Raw genomic sequence first — 15,259 nt, 5'->3', positions numbered from 1 at the left:
TATCATGTTCTGCTCCATAGCAACACATCCATCTAACGGCGAAGACTGAACCTCACCTAAAAGAGCAAGGGATCCTGGCTACCCAGCTTCTACTCGCCCAGTCCCAGAAAACCTTAGAAAAGCTGGCCCAGAAGAACAAGTTCATAGTTCCTAGAACAACTTCTAGTACAAATCCTAGCTTATCTCCAGTGGCACACTGTCCCCAGGGGGGAGGAGGAAAGAAAAGCGTGGTGGATGTTTGCTCACTGTGAACTTAGCCAGCTGGGCTTCTACAAGCAAGGGCCCAGAGCTAGAGGACTTCCTACAGACATACCAGTTGTGCTCTCCTGACATTTCCACTGTCACCTCTGCTCTTGCAAGGGTTTCTTCTGCATGAATCTTGAAACCATCCGTTACAGGGCTCCCAAGACAACATATTGCCACTGAGGTTCCCACACATTCAGCTTGCTTCCGGCAACCTTGACACATACCTCTTGCTGTGGCCATATGTGATATCTTACCCCCATCTGTCTCTGTGACTCTAAGGAAATGATTTGCTAATTAAACATGACATTTTCAACCTATGAAGTCTGCTTAACCAGTATGAACTATTCTACTTTCAAGTGGTTTTGGCTGCAGTTTGCAGTAACTAGAGGCATTTTCCATGCCTGTCCCTCTCTCTTTAAGCAAAGCTAATTTTCCTGCCTCTGATGTTTTATTTGGGTGGCATTTGGCCCCCAGCTATGTACAGGTATCCTATATATGTCCAGTGGTCTTTCCCTGGCAGACAGCAAGGAGCAGATGTAGGGGTTTGAACTCTGTTGATTCTCCCCATCACTCAGCTAATTTCCCTGGTGATGTATTCATATCCAAAAGAGCCAGTTGTACTTATGCAATCACTAGGAAGGGGCCAGCAGCTTTATACCAGTGTGAATGAGAGCAGAATTGCATTCAGCATCTCCCTCAACAGTCCCTTGGGTCATAGTCCTCATCTTGAATCATGTACCCACCAACATGATTTTGGGAACACTGATTGCCCTTTCTTTCTTATAAGCAGAGCTAGGCTACTGGGAAACTCTCTTTAAAAAAAAAAAAAAGTTATCACCCATGGGTAATATTGCTTCCAGTGTAAACCCACTTGTAACATGGGGTTGGTCAAACCTGCTGGGGCGCTTTATATCTTGTGGGAACTCTATGACATGGAGAAAGTGTGGGGCAATAGGAAGGGAGCAAGCGCATATCACCTCTCCTCCTCCAAATGAATGAGATGGACTAGACCTCTGGGCCTGAAAGCTGTGCTGTGAGTACGGAGAACGTGGTTCAGCAAGGTGACGATGTGAAAGGACTGGAGCAAAGGAAAATGCTGTTGGAGAACTGCTCAAGGTCACAAGCAAAGCAGGCAACTTCTTTGGGGTCCGTGTCTTCTGCAAATTTCCCGCTCTGGCTGAGTGACTTGTGAGCTGACTTGTTTCCCACCTAGCAAACTGGCTGTGCAGGGAAAAAAATCTCATATTAGACCTTTCCTCTGGAAGGGCAAGCAAATCAAGGCCACATTCCATGCCACGAGCAAGCAAAGAGTTATTAATCCAGGAGCCAAAGAATCCCTGAATGCAAATCCAGGGTACAAGCATTATCGCTTGTTACTGCTATACAGTAATCAGCTTGGGGTAGAGTTGAAAACCTTCACATTCAGGATATGCACTGATTAAAATGTTTTTACTTGTCCAAAACCATCTAAGGAGCTGAGGCAAAAGCTCAGGCTACAGACAGGTCTCCTCACCTTCATATCTGGGAAAACTTTGTATTCAGGACTGATACAGGGCATCTCTGGACCACATCTATTTATGTGTAAAGAAGGATTTATATTTTGTAGCTTGGCCTTGAGATTACTGATGTAGGGGCATAGCTGGCATTACAATCAGCCATCACCTCAGTCACTCAAATAAATGCTCCTTTCCCCTGCTTGGATGTGCATATTGTGAATAGTAACCCCACTATGAATAAAAGCTTGGTGCTAGCCTTGGCAGAACAGAAACAAGCACTCAGAGGATTCTGATAAAAACTTGTGCAAATCCTAGCCTGGGCTGGATTAGGCTGAGCTGAGCCAGATGGTTTCATCCCAGAACAGACTTTCTTTCCATGAGCAGTGTGTTTCCACTTACAGCTAGGCAGGGACAATGCAGAGTTTCCCCTTCTGAAGGGCAGGAAGGAGAGAAGCTGATTTGTGTTCTCTTCCTGCTCCAGGATTCATAAAGACATAAAGAATGCCACACTGAGTCAGTCCTATATTTTTCTAGCAATTATCTTTCTTTGACAGTGGTCTGTAACAGATGTTTAGGGAAGTACTATCAGGAAGACAACAAGCACACTGTGGTCCTTCTCCTGGTTTACTCTCTTACTTCCCATCAACTGAAGGGTTACAGACCGCCTGCTTTCAGACTTGTGACAGAGCACCTACCACCTTTCCACTGTTCTGCTTCTTTACTGATGTTGGCTTGTGACACAGGCGTGCCACAAGGAAGAAAGGGAGTCAGATTTCTTTAGGATTGTTTTCCAGTTTATCCCTGGCTCACGTTGGGACTTTTTGTCTCTCAGTTTCCTGAGCTGTAAAATAGAGCTGGTAATTCTTTTTTCTATCCCTTATTACGTGCAAGAGATTTTAGGATGTGCAAAAGATTAGAAACAGGCATGCCTAGCTTGGACTTGAGTGATGCCAAGCAGCCGTAAGTTCCTGTAGCTTGATGGGAGGTAATGCACTCAATAGCTTTGGAAATCAAGTCAGAAGCATGTTACACTCCTGGTTGTGCATTTGACAGAGGGTAGGGACCCAAGAGACCTAATAGCCAACTGAGCTCTATGAATAGGCCTAAAAGCCAAATCTATCCTCTATCCAAAATAAGCAATAAAAAATTCCTCGTATTTACAGAGACCAGGAGTGAAAGATCCAACTTTACAGGTAGGCATATCTGTACTGAGGTGAGATGTACTGATGAGAACTGAACTCACAAGGTAGCCTTTTCCAAGAGAGACTATCACAAAGAAGATCTCTGTCCTTGACCAGGTGCCCATTTCCATGAAACCTTGCAGGAACTTAATGACTTAGGAACCTCTGTTGGAACCTTGCTCTCTGTTAGACTCATTTGCAGTGGGCCAATAGTTGTCTGGGCAGATACAGTCAAAGAGCCTGAATCAGGGATAAAAGAAATAAAGTGGTGAAAGCTATGAAAATGGCCCTCTCTGCAGCCAACACAATTCATCACTACACTTCCGGGTCACACACGGTCTTTTGAGGGACACCTGCTTTTCGTATCTGATGCTATCAGTTCTTCATTCATAGCCATGACTTGGGTTCTGCATCTGCATCTCTAACTGTCTGGAGCAAGTGCCATATCTCTGCCTCTCATCTTTAATCATGACTTTATTTCCTGGTCCTTGCCTTAGGGTTTCTGCTCCCTTTTGCCATGACTTATGATTTCAGTCTTGCACAGGACTGTGGGTGGCAGCTGATAAAACAGTCTGAAACCGTTGCACGGAGAGGAAGTGGCATTGCAATGGCTTTTCCTCTGCTGGGATTTTTCCTCCTCTGTCTTGCAGAACAGTGCAGAAGCTGTGAATTATCTGTGTTGTGAAGCCCTGTGAATTCAGAGGAATGGCAAGGAAGCTTCTTCTCACACGTCTCTCAAATCTTTCAGTATGTGGTTTGGATTATGACCTAAAGACCTCTGAAGCTCATGGAAAAAGCTCACAATTCTGTCATTAGTCTTTGGATTGAATTTCAGGTGAGCTGAAAAAATCTGAAAAGATTGAGCAGGTGATATTTCTACAGTCAGGGGGAACAATTCAGAACTGTCCTTAACACTGAACGGCTCTACCAGTCCTGAGGCTAAATGCAAGATCAACTGTCATGATTTAGTTCTGCTGCACAGGTCCAACATGCACAAAGTAAGAGAGAAAAGGCAATGTAGGGAGAGCGATGTGAAACATGATTCTAACAGAGGGAGGGCTCTCGTGATGGTCTGACGCAGATTTTAGCTTGTCTCTCTCTCTCTCTGGAGGTGACAATTACAAACTTCTTTCCACCAAAAAGAAACAGCCTTGGAGTTCAAAGAACAGGTCGGGGAGTGGGGTAGCACAGAGGGGATGGGAGGACGTTGTTTCTACAATCACGACTTGCAAAGTCACCAGACTGAGCGACAGGAAGGATTGCAGTCAGAGTGTAAAATGGAGGGCAGGGCGACAGGAACGAAAACAGAGGGCAGGGCGACAGGAACGGAACGAATCTGAGCACGTTAAAAGCACCAGGCCGGGAGTAAACCCAGGTCAGGGCGGAGCCGAGGCACCGCGTGTGCCCAGGCAGACCTTTTAGCGTCTCCATGCCTCAGTTTCCCCAGCTGTGAAATGGAGATGACAGCCTTTGCCTCCTACACAGGGGCATTGTGAGGCTGAACTCATTAATGTTTGCCAAGCTGCTTAGAAATCCTCTTACGGAAGTTGCTGCACAGCATGAGCGCGAAGTTTTGTGATTTTTTTTTTTTTTTTGGAAACACTAAAGAGATGAGCAAACGAAAGAGTAACCAACATAGTTCGCTGCCTCTTTAGAAATGCCTGGTGAAGTCCTCGCCAGCAAGGGAAAAGAGTTTGCGAGGGAGATGAGAAGTAGACTGACGCCAAGTCCGTTGAGGGAGTTCTGGCAGAAGGAGGACGAAAGCGTCCATCCTCTCTCACATTTGCCCGGTGGCAAAAAAAAAAAAAAAAAAAAGGAAAAAAAAAAAAAAAAAGGATGAGGAGAAAGAGAGTGGGAGAGAAAGAGAGAGGGAGGGAGAAGCAATCCAGCGTGGTTGGAATAACTGCTGGCTGTAGCCTGTCCAACAACAGCCCTGGCGGATCATAAAACAACCTCTCACATCCATGTGGTTTTTGCTGCTAGGAGACAAGGTACAAAACACACAACCTCACGCCGGGCTCTGTAAAACCCTATATCCCCCTCAGACCCAGAGTTCATCTGAAGAATTTGCATCACCTAATTAGAACCAAACTGAGTCTTGCAAAAAATAAAGTTAAAAAAAAAAATACAAAAGAGAGAGAATAACCCCTTTCCCTTCTTTGCCCCCTTTTTTTGTGATTTCAGTTACCATACAATTTGGAAACTGCCTTCCGGGCCTCTTCCCAGGCGAGTTTCCATGCAGAAGCTCCGCTGGCAGCTCTGGGCTCCTCCGAAGGTTCGGAGGCCACAGCCACCTCCTTCCGCGGGCGCCCAGGGACGGGTGTACCCCGTCCGCCCGTCCGCCCGCCCGTCCGCCCGTCCGTCCGCCCCGTGGTGCCCGGCACCAGCGGACGGCTCCGGCCCTCTGCGGCGTCGTTTTTGCCCCCCGCCGAGGAGGAGCGGCCCGATCACCGGCTCGGGCTGCCGTCGGTTGCGGAGGAGGGCAGTGGGGGCCATGGTGTGGGGTGCCCCCCGGGGGGCCGGGAGCCCCCTTTCGGAACAAATCCGCCCCCTCCCCGCCCCCCCCGGCACCGGGGGGCTCTTCCTACCTGCTGCCACCGTCCCAATCCGCCTCCGGATCCGGCCGCCCGCGCGTGGTCGGGCAGCTGGGGCTGGGGGGCCGCGGGGCGGGAAAGCGCTGTGGGGCAGGTCGCTGTGGGGCAGGTCGCTGAGGAGCAGGTCGCTGTGGGGCAGGGCGCTGTGGGGCAGGTCGCTGTGAGGCAGGTCGCTGTGAGGCAGGCGCTGTGGGGCAGGTCGCTGAGGAGCAGGTCGCTGTGGGGCAGGTCGCTGTGAGGCAGGTCGCTGAGAGGCAGGTTGCTGTGGGGCAGGTCGCTGTGAGGCAGGTCGCTGTGAGGCAGGTCGCTGAGAGGCAGGTCGCTGTGAGGCAGGTCGCTGTGGGGCAGGTCACTGAGAGGCAGGTCGCTGTGGGGCAGGTCACTGTGGGGCAGGTCGCTGTGGGGCAGGGCGCTGTGAGGCAGGGCGCTGTGGGGCAGGTCGCTGTGGGGCAGGTCGCTGAGAGGCAGGTCGCTGTGGGGCAGGTCGCTGTGGGGCAGGCGCTGTGAGGCAGGTCGCTGAGAGGTAGGTCGCTGTGGGGCAGGTCGCTGTGGGGCAGGTCACTGAGAGGCAGGTCGCTGTGGGGCAGGCGCTGTGAGGCAGGTCGCTGTGAGGCAGGTTGCTGTGGGGCAGGTTGCTGTGGAGAAAGCAGTGGGGGCAGGCGCTGTGGGGCGGGTCACTGAGGGGCAGCCCGCTGTGGGGACAGCAGGGGGGGCAGTGCTGTGGGGCAGGTTGCTGAGAGGCAGGTCACTGAGAGGCAGGTCGCTGTGGGGCAGGTCGCTGTGGGGCAGGTCGCTGTGGGGCAGGTTGCTGTGGAGAAAGCAGTGGGGGCAGGTGCTGTGGGGCGGGTCACTGAGAGGCAGGTCGCTGTGGGGCAGGTCGCTGAGGAGCAGGTCGCTGTGGGGCAGGTCACTGAGAGGCAGGTCGCTGTGGGGCAGGTCGCTGTGGGGCAGGTCACTGAGAGGCAGGTCGCTGAGGAGCAGGTTGCTGAGGAGCAGGTCACTGTGGGGCAGGTCACTGAGAGGCAGGTCGCTGAGGAGCAGGTCGCTGTGGGGCAGGTCACTGAGAGGCAGGTCGCTGTGAGGCAGGTCGCTGTGGGGCAGGTTGCTGTGGAGAAAGCAGTGGGGGCAGGCGCTGTGGGGCGGGTCACTGAGGGGCAGCCCGCTGTGGGGACAGCAGGGGGGGCAGTGCTGTGGGGCAGGTGCTGTGGGGCAGGTGGCTGAGAGGCAGGTGACTTAGAGGCAGCTCGCTGTGGGGCAGGTTGTTGAGAGGCAGGTCGCTGTGGGGAAGCAGGGCGAGCAGGCGCTGTGGGGCAGGTCACTGAGAGGCGGGTCACTGTGGGGCAGGTCGCTGTGGGGACAGCAGGGGGGGCAGTGCTGTGGGGCAGGCACTGTGGGGCAGGTGGCTGAGAGGCAGCCCGCTGTGGGGACAGCAGGGGGGGCCGTGCCGTGGCACAGGCGCGCAGCTCACTCCTCGCAGCCCGGGGGAAAGTGGCTGCGGGAAGGCACGGTGCTGCCGGGGCGGCCGTCCCCTCCACCGGGCCTTGCCCCGAAGGTGTCCCTCTCCTTGTACGGCCGTGAGGGCAGGGTTTCCAGGAGAGAGCTGCCAGGTCACGGGAGACCAGGGGAGGCCGATGCTGCGGCACTGCGTCAGCACAGCCCGGTGCAGCTTGTCCCCCGATGCCAGGCCCAGGGTCAGGCCGTGCCGGATGTCCGAAGACGCGACACGAACAACCCTTGGCAGCGGCCTGCCCGTGCGGCCAGCGACATGCCTCGGCAGCCCGCGTCCAAGCCGTGGAGAGCGTGCTGTCTAGCGGAGGAGGAACCACAGCGGTGCGATCCTGGACGCGGTCCTTCTGGCACATCCGCAGGGTGGAACGACGTCATGTTGATGTGGCAGTGGCTACTCTGCTGGTAGCACTCCTGCAACGGAGCGCTGTTACAGCCTTAGTACAATAGGCTGGGCTAGTAGCCAGCACAGTGAGGCTTGTATAACACCAACATAACGTGTTGAAATCCCGCAGCAGTGACAGCCCAGCCTTGCTTGCTCTGTGGGACCCAGGACAGCACATCAGTACAGCGTGGCTGGAGGCTGACTTACGGCGGACACCACGATAGTGAGCACGGTATCAGGCCCTTCCTCCGATCTTGCCTGACCGACGTCTGTGTGACCAGCAGAGCCTGAAGCCTGCCGCTGGCTTGCATTCCCCCCCCCCCCCCCACTACGCTTTATTCCTTTTGCAGAGGAGTCTGGGTAGGGGACATGCTGTGACTGTGGGTTCGAGTTATATTTTGATTACAGATGCTGTGAGCAACATTCATTCCTAGTGGGTGTATCATGGCTAGAGCTTCCGGAGAAAGCAGCCAGTGGAACAGCAACAGGTCCCTGACAGGGAGGGCCATATCCGCTACAGCCTGTACGCTCAAGAGGATGCAGCTGTATCCTCCCCACCAGGCTTGCACTTGCATTTTCCTTCATCAGACCTCAAGCGAGCGCTGCACCTCCTCGCCTTGCGGCACCAATGGCAACTGACCTCCTAAGTGTGCCTGCCCTGCAGCAAGTGCTCAGCTTGGGGTGGAAAGGGAATTAAATGCACCCACCCTCACACAGCCACTGTATTTGCCAAAAGCCTTGCGTTGTGTGCAAGGGGGGGGCAGCTGGAGCACTGGTTTTAAGAGGGGAGTTACTATAACCTGGCCTCTGCAAGTAGAATCCACCCTGACAGTCTTTCAACACCCAAAGAGACATCAGCAAGGACCTAGCCTAGAGGCGTTGACGTCAGGGGGACCTGATGGACACTGTGTGCGTCATTGCGCCAAGGGAGAGGAAAGAGTCATCTCAGGGAGGGAGGGCAGACAGAAAACAAGGACCTTAAGGACCACTTGCTCAGAGGATGAGAGGGGAAAGAGGTCAGTTCCTGACAAGCAGCTCAAAACAAACCCATTGTTCTTAGCGAGACTTTGTCGTCCCTCTTTCACCAGCTGTTACCTGGAAAATCCATCTGCCCTTTCCCCCTCCCTCCCCCATTCCTCTGCCCTGGCTGCTCGGGGAATGGGGAAATTCCTGAGACACTTGTAATGGCACCAGCTTCCTGGCCAGTCTTGCCTCACCTTCCTAGAGGAAAATCAGCAGAGCTCATCCGATGCCTGGAGGAGGAAGCATACCCTGGACACAACAGGAGAACTCTGTGGGAGAAGTGTGCACCAGGCAGCCCTCAGACTCTCCTTTCGGCAGAAGCGCCACATCCCATGGTAGGACACTTATATTTCATTACTCCTGCGCCTACAGAAATTTGCTTTGTGGGGTCACCAGCCAGCCACTACACCCTCCCTCAGCTTCCAGGCCTTTCTTTCTAGTTGGGAAAAGAAGTTCAAATCTTTTCCTTGCCCCAACACCAGCAACTCTAGTAAAAAAGTCCCCTCCAGGTCTTCTCACACATACTCCAGGGCTTATCCATAGGGCATTCCAGTTCAGTACAGAGCTCTAGTCCTGGATTTTGTATCCTAATAAAGACCATAGCCTCGCAAAGCGGTGCTGAAGAGCTGTGCTGTCATGTGCATCACTGCCCTCCCATCACAGCACCACTTTGCCTGTGTGGTGCCGGAGCAGGCTCAATGGATATACGTGGAGTGCATAAGCCTTTCCCATAGAGTGGGTGTTTAAAAAACTCCTTGAGATCATATCCCCAGTGAAAGGACCCTGAACAGGCCAATGGGGAATGGCATATAAAACGCAAACATTACGCTCCTCAGAACGCTGTCTTGGGGAAGTAACACCAAGGAGAAGGGAACTTCTTGTCATGGTTGATTTATGGTTGCTTTGGCTCACGGCCAGCCTGGAATACCCCAGGCCTTTGGAGAACCTGCGGAAACGAAATGCTGGGGAAGTTGTAGGTCCTCTTGAAGAGTCAATTGAAAACAGAGCGCAGGTTTTGTATACATGGTCTGCACATGGTATGAGAAGACGCTGTTTCTGCTGGGTTTTGGCATTGTGTCTACTATCGCTGGCCCGAAAGGCTGGTGGGGAGCAGGAATTTGGGGATTTCTTAAAAACAACGGTATTGGAAAAGAGTGTTGAAATGTTGACATTTCCCACAAAATGAGAGTTCTGAATTTCTTCTTGGTCAAGAACCATCAAACTGTATCATTTTGCTTCTTTTGAAAAGATATCCACGTTCAACACAATTATATAAGCGCAGCTCTTCAAATGTAAACAAAAGAGAACATGAAAACTTTAACTTTTTTTCCTCTAGAGTACCTAACTGCCCTTTTATTTGGCAGGAGAACAGCAACCCTCTGAAAGCTGTTTAACCTTTGTGATTTTCCTTCTTCTTTTCCTCTGCCTTTAGTCTCCCTTCAGGGAAATTAGCTTTGAACTAGTGGTAAGGACAGGCAGACTTCACTCAGGTGTTCTTCAAGGAGGTCACCTATGTGAAGGCTTAAATCGGAACAGGTACTAAAACCCGAGCACGTAAGCACATGCTTAAGCTTGTCCCTGAACTGAGGCCAAAGGCAGGCAAACACTGAGATCACTGAATCTATGGCAAGCTTTGCCACTGACATCAATGGGATTTAGCATAAGCCTAATTGCAACTGTCCTGAAAACTGTAAGGCAAGTCCTCGCCTTCCTGATATTTAGGCACTGTCGTATGCCATTCATCCTTTGTTTATGTGAGCGGTCAGGCCCTTAACTGTAGCCTTGCTCATCTGTTTTTTATAAAGGTCAGCTGCTATTTCAGATCTGAAGGGACTACGTTCTGCGCACTAGTATCTTGTCTGCTTCAGAGCGCTGCAGTTTCCAAGCGGATGCCACTCTGGCTCCTGGCCTGGTCTCCCTTCAGCCCTGTCTTCCAGAGTCAAGCAATAAATTCCATTCCTTCTACACAGAGTAGCAGAGGCCATATGAGTCATCACTGGGTGTGAGGACAAAGAGAGTTGTTCCTTTAAAATGGTTTCTGCCTGACTATTCCTTCTTTAAGAGGCCTTCCGGGAAGATCTATTCAAGTCCCTGGAAAAAAAAGAGGTGTCCTGGGGCTCTGACAGCCTGCATAATGCGCTCGCTCTACTGTGAAAATCTAAAAAGATCCTTCTTCAGGTGATTTAAGATATTGTCTTCCTCCCCAGGAATTTCTGCTCCATCACACCCATTTTCTGTACTGCAAAGACTGTAGTTAGGCCGCTCATTCCGTGGGCTCAATTGTCCAACAGTCATTGTGTGGATCCCTTTGTAGATGTGGCTGCTTCTGCCTCACTCAGTAAGACTTGGGTACAAACAGCAAGATCATTCCCAGCGCCCACAACCATTACTATCTCAAAAAGGAATAGTCTTTCAAATAATGCAAGAGATTCCCAGGAAATTTTGGGGTAGAAGGAGTTGTTACTGACAGGCAGGAAGTGATTGCTGTGTTCATATTAAAATAGAAAATTAAAAGGCTTTGGAAAAGCAAAAAATAGCAAGCAGTTATGCATATAGCAAGCGTTGGGTATGTCAGACCTACTTGCAAAGGTAGGTATCTGAGAGGTGAGGGGTTATTTTAAACACCGATGACCCACGAGACTACTGACAATGATGAGGAAGGTATAGAAATAGGTAGAATTCACAGCTAATTGTACTTTTTAATGGTAATTTCATTTGCCTTCCCTTCCATCTATAGCCCCTTCACATGAAGTAAAGGTAATTTCTTAGTGTACAGAGCCTTGCACAAGGAGGTGCCACAGATGATACTTAACCTTGAACAAGAAAAATGCAACTTCGGTTGTGTTTTTCATTGCCTTACTCATACAAATAGAAGCAAAGTTTTCCTGTCTGGGCAAATGGAAAGGGAATGGATAGTGTGTGCCTCTCTACTGCAGCTTCAGGACCTTGGTGGGTGTTAGATGCATCTGCAGCTGGACTGGTACGTGTGTATCACAGCTGCTGCAAGGAGACCCTTCTGCAGCGTTAGCAGTGTCCAAGACTGTTGATGAGAAATAGGTGGCAGAATCAGGTGGGCAGCTACAAGAGAGGGGTTCTGTGTGGCATTCGAGCTAAGATCTTCTGTGAGGTACCTTGGGTGGTCTCTACTGAGCCAGGCATGTAATTTCTAGAAAGTAGAGCCAAATAAAAAGAAGGCGAGGATCTTAATGGACTGACATAGACATCACTTCTCACTCATAGGCTCCTGCATATCTCCCCAGCTCGAAACGAGGAATATAAATCAACTCCGTTGCTGAGCAGCTAGAGAATATCATTTTTAATGGTGAACAGCTGAGAGTACATGTACATGTGTTTGTAAACGATTTAAGTCACATACATATAGGTCTCCTTGCCAGAAATCTGTGTTTGCTATATGAAACTTGAAGAATTGCACCTTGACTGTCCAGTAATCAGGCTTGTCCTAGTTTCTTTTTCCTTTTTCTTTTTAAGTGCTGTGGTTCTTTAATGCGCAGGCAGCACTTGAGTGGGAGCTGTTACTGTAGATGACTGCTCTGTGATAATATTTATGTAACATGTTCTTCTAGGGGCTCAGCTCTCGCCAGCGCTGCATCTTTGTTCCAGGCAGCCCTCCTGTTGACTATTAGCACTGAACTCTCACATCAGATGTCCTGAGACTATGGTTTTTTAGGAAGTTGGCTATGATCCCTTCCTAGCAGTACAAGAGCCATTGCTGTACCAAAGCCCTGCCTGCTCTCTCTGGGAGACATTTACCAAAGCTTCTTAGCAGGCTCAAAAAAGTGGGACACATGGGGACAGCTTCAAATGTCTGTCTTTTTCTAAAAGTAGAAAACATACAGTTAAGAGGTAAAAAAAGAATTTACTTTGCAACAAGATACTGACAACAGTGGCAGGTGGCTGCAAGCGCAGCATAGGCCAACAGGCCATGACACAACTCTGCAAGTGTTTCTCAGTCCTTACAGTCCCCTCCTTTCACTCCTGCCTTCCTTGCTTATGCATCTCAGCATTAAAAAAGTAGGTCGAGCACCTAAAAGCCAGCTGGGAATGTACATGTCCCCATCACTCTGTGACAGGCCTGCAGAAGAGCCATGGACAGGCATCCTAGGAGCGTGTGAAAGAATGTTATTAACAGGTGCGGCAGCAAGTGATCTGTTTCTTCAGCCCACGCTGCACTTTGGCATCAGCTCAGCCTTTAGGAAAAGATCAGCGCATGCTTAAGTAAGTGAGTCTGATTTCTTCCTTAAGTCACATAAGAAAAGCAAATTGAACAAGACAACCCTGGATGTCAGAGAGATCATCTCCACAGAGGGAGAACAGTCCAGGATTCCTTGGTCCTATTCCTCTCTGTGTCACAGTCTCTTGAGAGTTTTATTTAGTCATTTAATTTGCTTCATGGTTTTCCTGCTCCCTAGAAGATAAATCTTATGAGCAATTTATGGGACTGGACAGTGAATCTGGAGAATAATTCTTTACTGATTGCAACCTGCTTTGAAAAACCCAATGAAAGATGCTGCTGACAATTAATATTGCTCTATAGTGTGAATAACGGGAGCAAGGTGCAAGGCAGGTGCATGGAAAAGGCTGACAAAGGGGAGAAATGCAGCATTTCCCTTGGCGATCTGAGCTACGTGTCCACATTTTATAAAGACTGTTAATCCCCACAATTAATAAATGCAGGTCTTAGCACGCTGCTGGCTAAGGCCCCACGTTCTCCCTTGGTCCTCCCAAAGCTCGGGAGTTACGGGCAGTGGAGAGAGCTGCACAGCGACTCTGCACAGCCATAATGAAGAACAGAAGCTACTTTCCTCTTACTGCAGGAAGAGCTGTTTGAAAGACCTGTATCGTGGAAGCCGTGAGAAGTATACAAACATTTCCATTGCGCCTCTGTAAATCCTAGGAGCTGCGCTATGTAATCTGGTCCCTTATCTGGAAACTATTAATATCGAGAGATACAAAGCACTTTTAAGACACCAAGCATCCCCTGGCACGGCCCCAAGCAGCTCCAATTCCCTCCAAGAGATGGCAAAGGAGGTGAGAAGAGTGCTGTGTCTGCCTTCGCACAGCCAGCCTCTCTTGCCACTTGACAAAGGAAGGAAGAAAAAAAATCCAAAGCCTCAAGACTATTTTTATTTATGGTCATGTCCGTGGGCCGCTCTTTGTCTAGACAGCTGGTATTAGTATCTGAAGCTGTCCTGGAATTTGAAATACCATTTATTTACAGGGGAAATAAAAGCCCTGAGATTAAAGAGTTCATAAAAATAATCTGGGAACTGACACAGGGCCCAAGGAGACCAAAGGTAACAAGGTCTAGAGCAGGCATCTTTGTTTGTCTTGGCTGTGGAGATGTTTTCTCAGAAAACAAAACAAAACAACTTCCATCCCCCAGGAACCTCCCCCCACCTCTCCCTAAAAACCAGCTTGGCTTCAGGAAAGTGTTTCCCTCTGGTTCCTCTTCTCCACCTTTGTTTGGCTGCTCTAAACATGCCCCACGAGGTAGCTGCCGAACCAACTAGTCACCCAATTGAAAAGGGCAACTGGACAGGGACAGCTCTTACCCTTCCAAGAAAAGCCCAGGAACTGGGAGCTGCTCTGTTTTCATGCAGAGAGACTCGGCATGTCACACTGGCAGCAAAATGTCATGTTCTTATCTCTAACAATCTTTTTGCTTCTACTTGCAGCAGAAAATAAAAGCAGGGAAAATGGATAGCAGGAGCCCTTGGTCTGTTCTTTTGCTGCCATTGAGACTCTGCCAGGGAATGATCAGTGCCTACCGCACTTGGAACGGCTCCGTTGCAGGACCACCTCATCTGTCTGGCCTTCACACTGCACTCATTTTTCACTGCCAGTTCACAGAATTTAGGAGGTTTCCAGACATGGAGCTAAGCTGGGAAAGGGCAAAACAAACTTCTGGGCTCCATCTGCTCCCTCCCCTTGAACAAGCAGTGCACCATCACCCAGGGGAGCATATAAAGCGAGTTTGATGGAGTCACCCTGTGATTTTACACAGCAGCTGCTGAACTTTAAAGAAGAACTACACCAAGGTACAAGACCTCCCCTCTTTAGAAAGAGCCACTGGCTCCTTGCTGAAGCAGAAAGTTCATAATAGCGTAAGTAAGTGAACTATTAGACCTAATGCATAGCAGCTTGGCTGGAGAAGTGCTCCAGTGCTGAAATCACAGAGTGAAAGTTCAGTCACTAAGACAGCAGCTACATGAGAGCGCAGCAATACCAGGCAGGCCACGGACTGTCTTTGTGGAGAGTTGGCAGGGGCAAGAGTGATTGGCAGACCTTCTGAGCAGTTCAAAAATATATTGGCCCAGAGGTCTATGAGGGGAGAAACAACCCTTGCTGCTGTGGTACTGAAGCTGAGAACAAATGCTAAGACTTTTTATTTTACTTTGCTGGTGTCTAATGTGGATTTTTCTCATGCAGCCATTCTGACAGCCCCCACACATGAATGCAGAACATGGGACATATTTAATAAAACTACCAGTTACCATCTGTAGCCTTGTTTTAAGATATAGTCCAAGGAAATCTGCCATTTTAATCCAATACAGGCAGTAAAGAAGGAGACAAAAGGTCAGTGTGAATAGGACTGGGGCATAAACCTCAGCACAACAAAAACGTCACTCTATTCAGCTGCCAGGTTCTTGAAAAAACCAACCTCTCCAGATATATTTGACAGCCTGGAAGGAAAGATGGGTTTGGGAAGTGCATCTGGAACAAACTGTGTTTGATTTCCAGCTCTGATACAGAGCTCACGTACAGCCTTATGCAAGTCATCTCAGCTTCCTGAGTAAACAAAATTAA

At 49.8% G+C, this 15,259-nt stretch overlaps 1 protein-coding gene across 1 annotated transcript in view; it reads right to left on the bottom strand.

The window, feature by feature from the left end:
* The window catches only part of SLC25A33 (solute carrier family 25 member 33), a 62,468-nt gene extending 56,812 nt beyond the window's left edge, over positions 1–5,656 (bottom strand). The window contains exon 1 of the mRNA XM_068915802.1: positions 5,512–5,656. The gene's annotated coding sequence lies outside the window, so the exon portion shown is untranslated. The remainder of the gene's footprint in view (positions 1–5,511) is intronic.
* Between the last annotated feature and the right edge of the window lie 9,603 nt (positions 5,657–15,259).

This window comes from Struthio camelus, chromosome 21 (genome assembly GCF_040807025.1).
Source record: "Struthio camelus isolate bStrCam1 chromosome 21, bStrCam1.hap1, whole genome shotgun sequence".
NCBI lineage: Eukaryota > Metazoa > Chordata > Aves > Struthioniformes > Struthionidae > Struthio > Struthio camelus.
The sequence above is the reverse complement of the archived record's forward strand: the minus strand, read 5'-3'. Positions and strand labels throughout refer to the sequence as shown.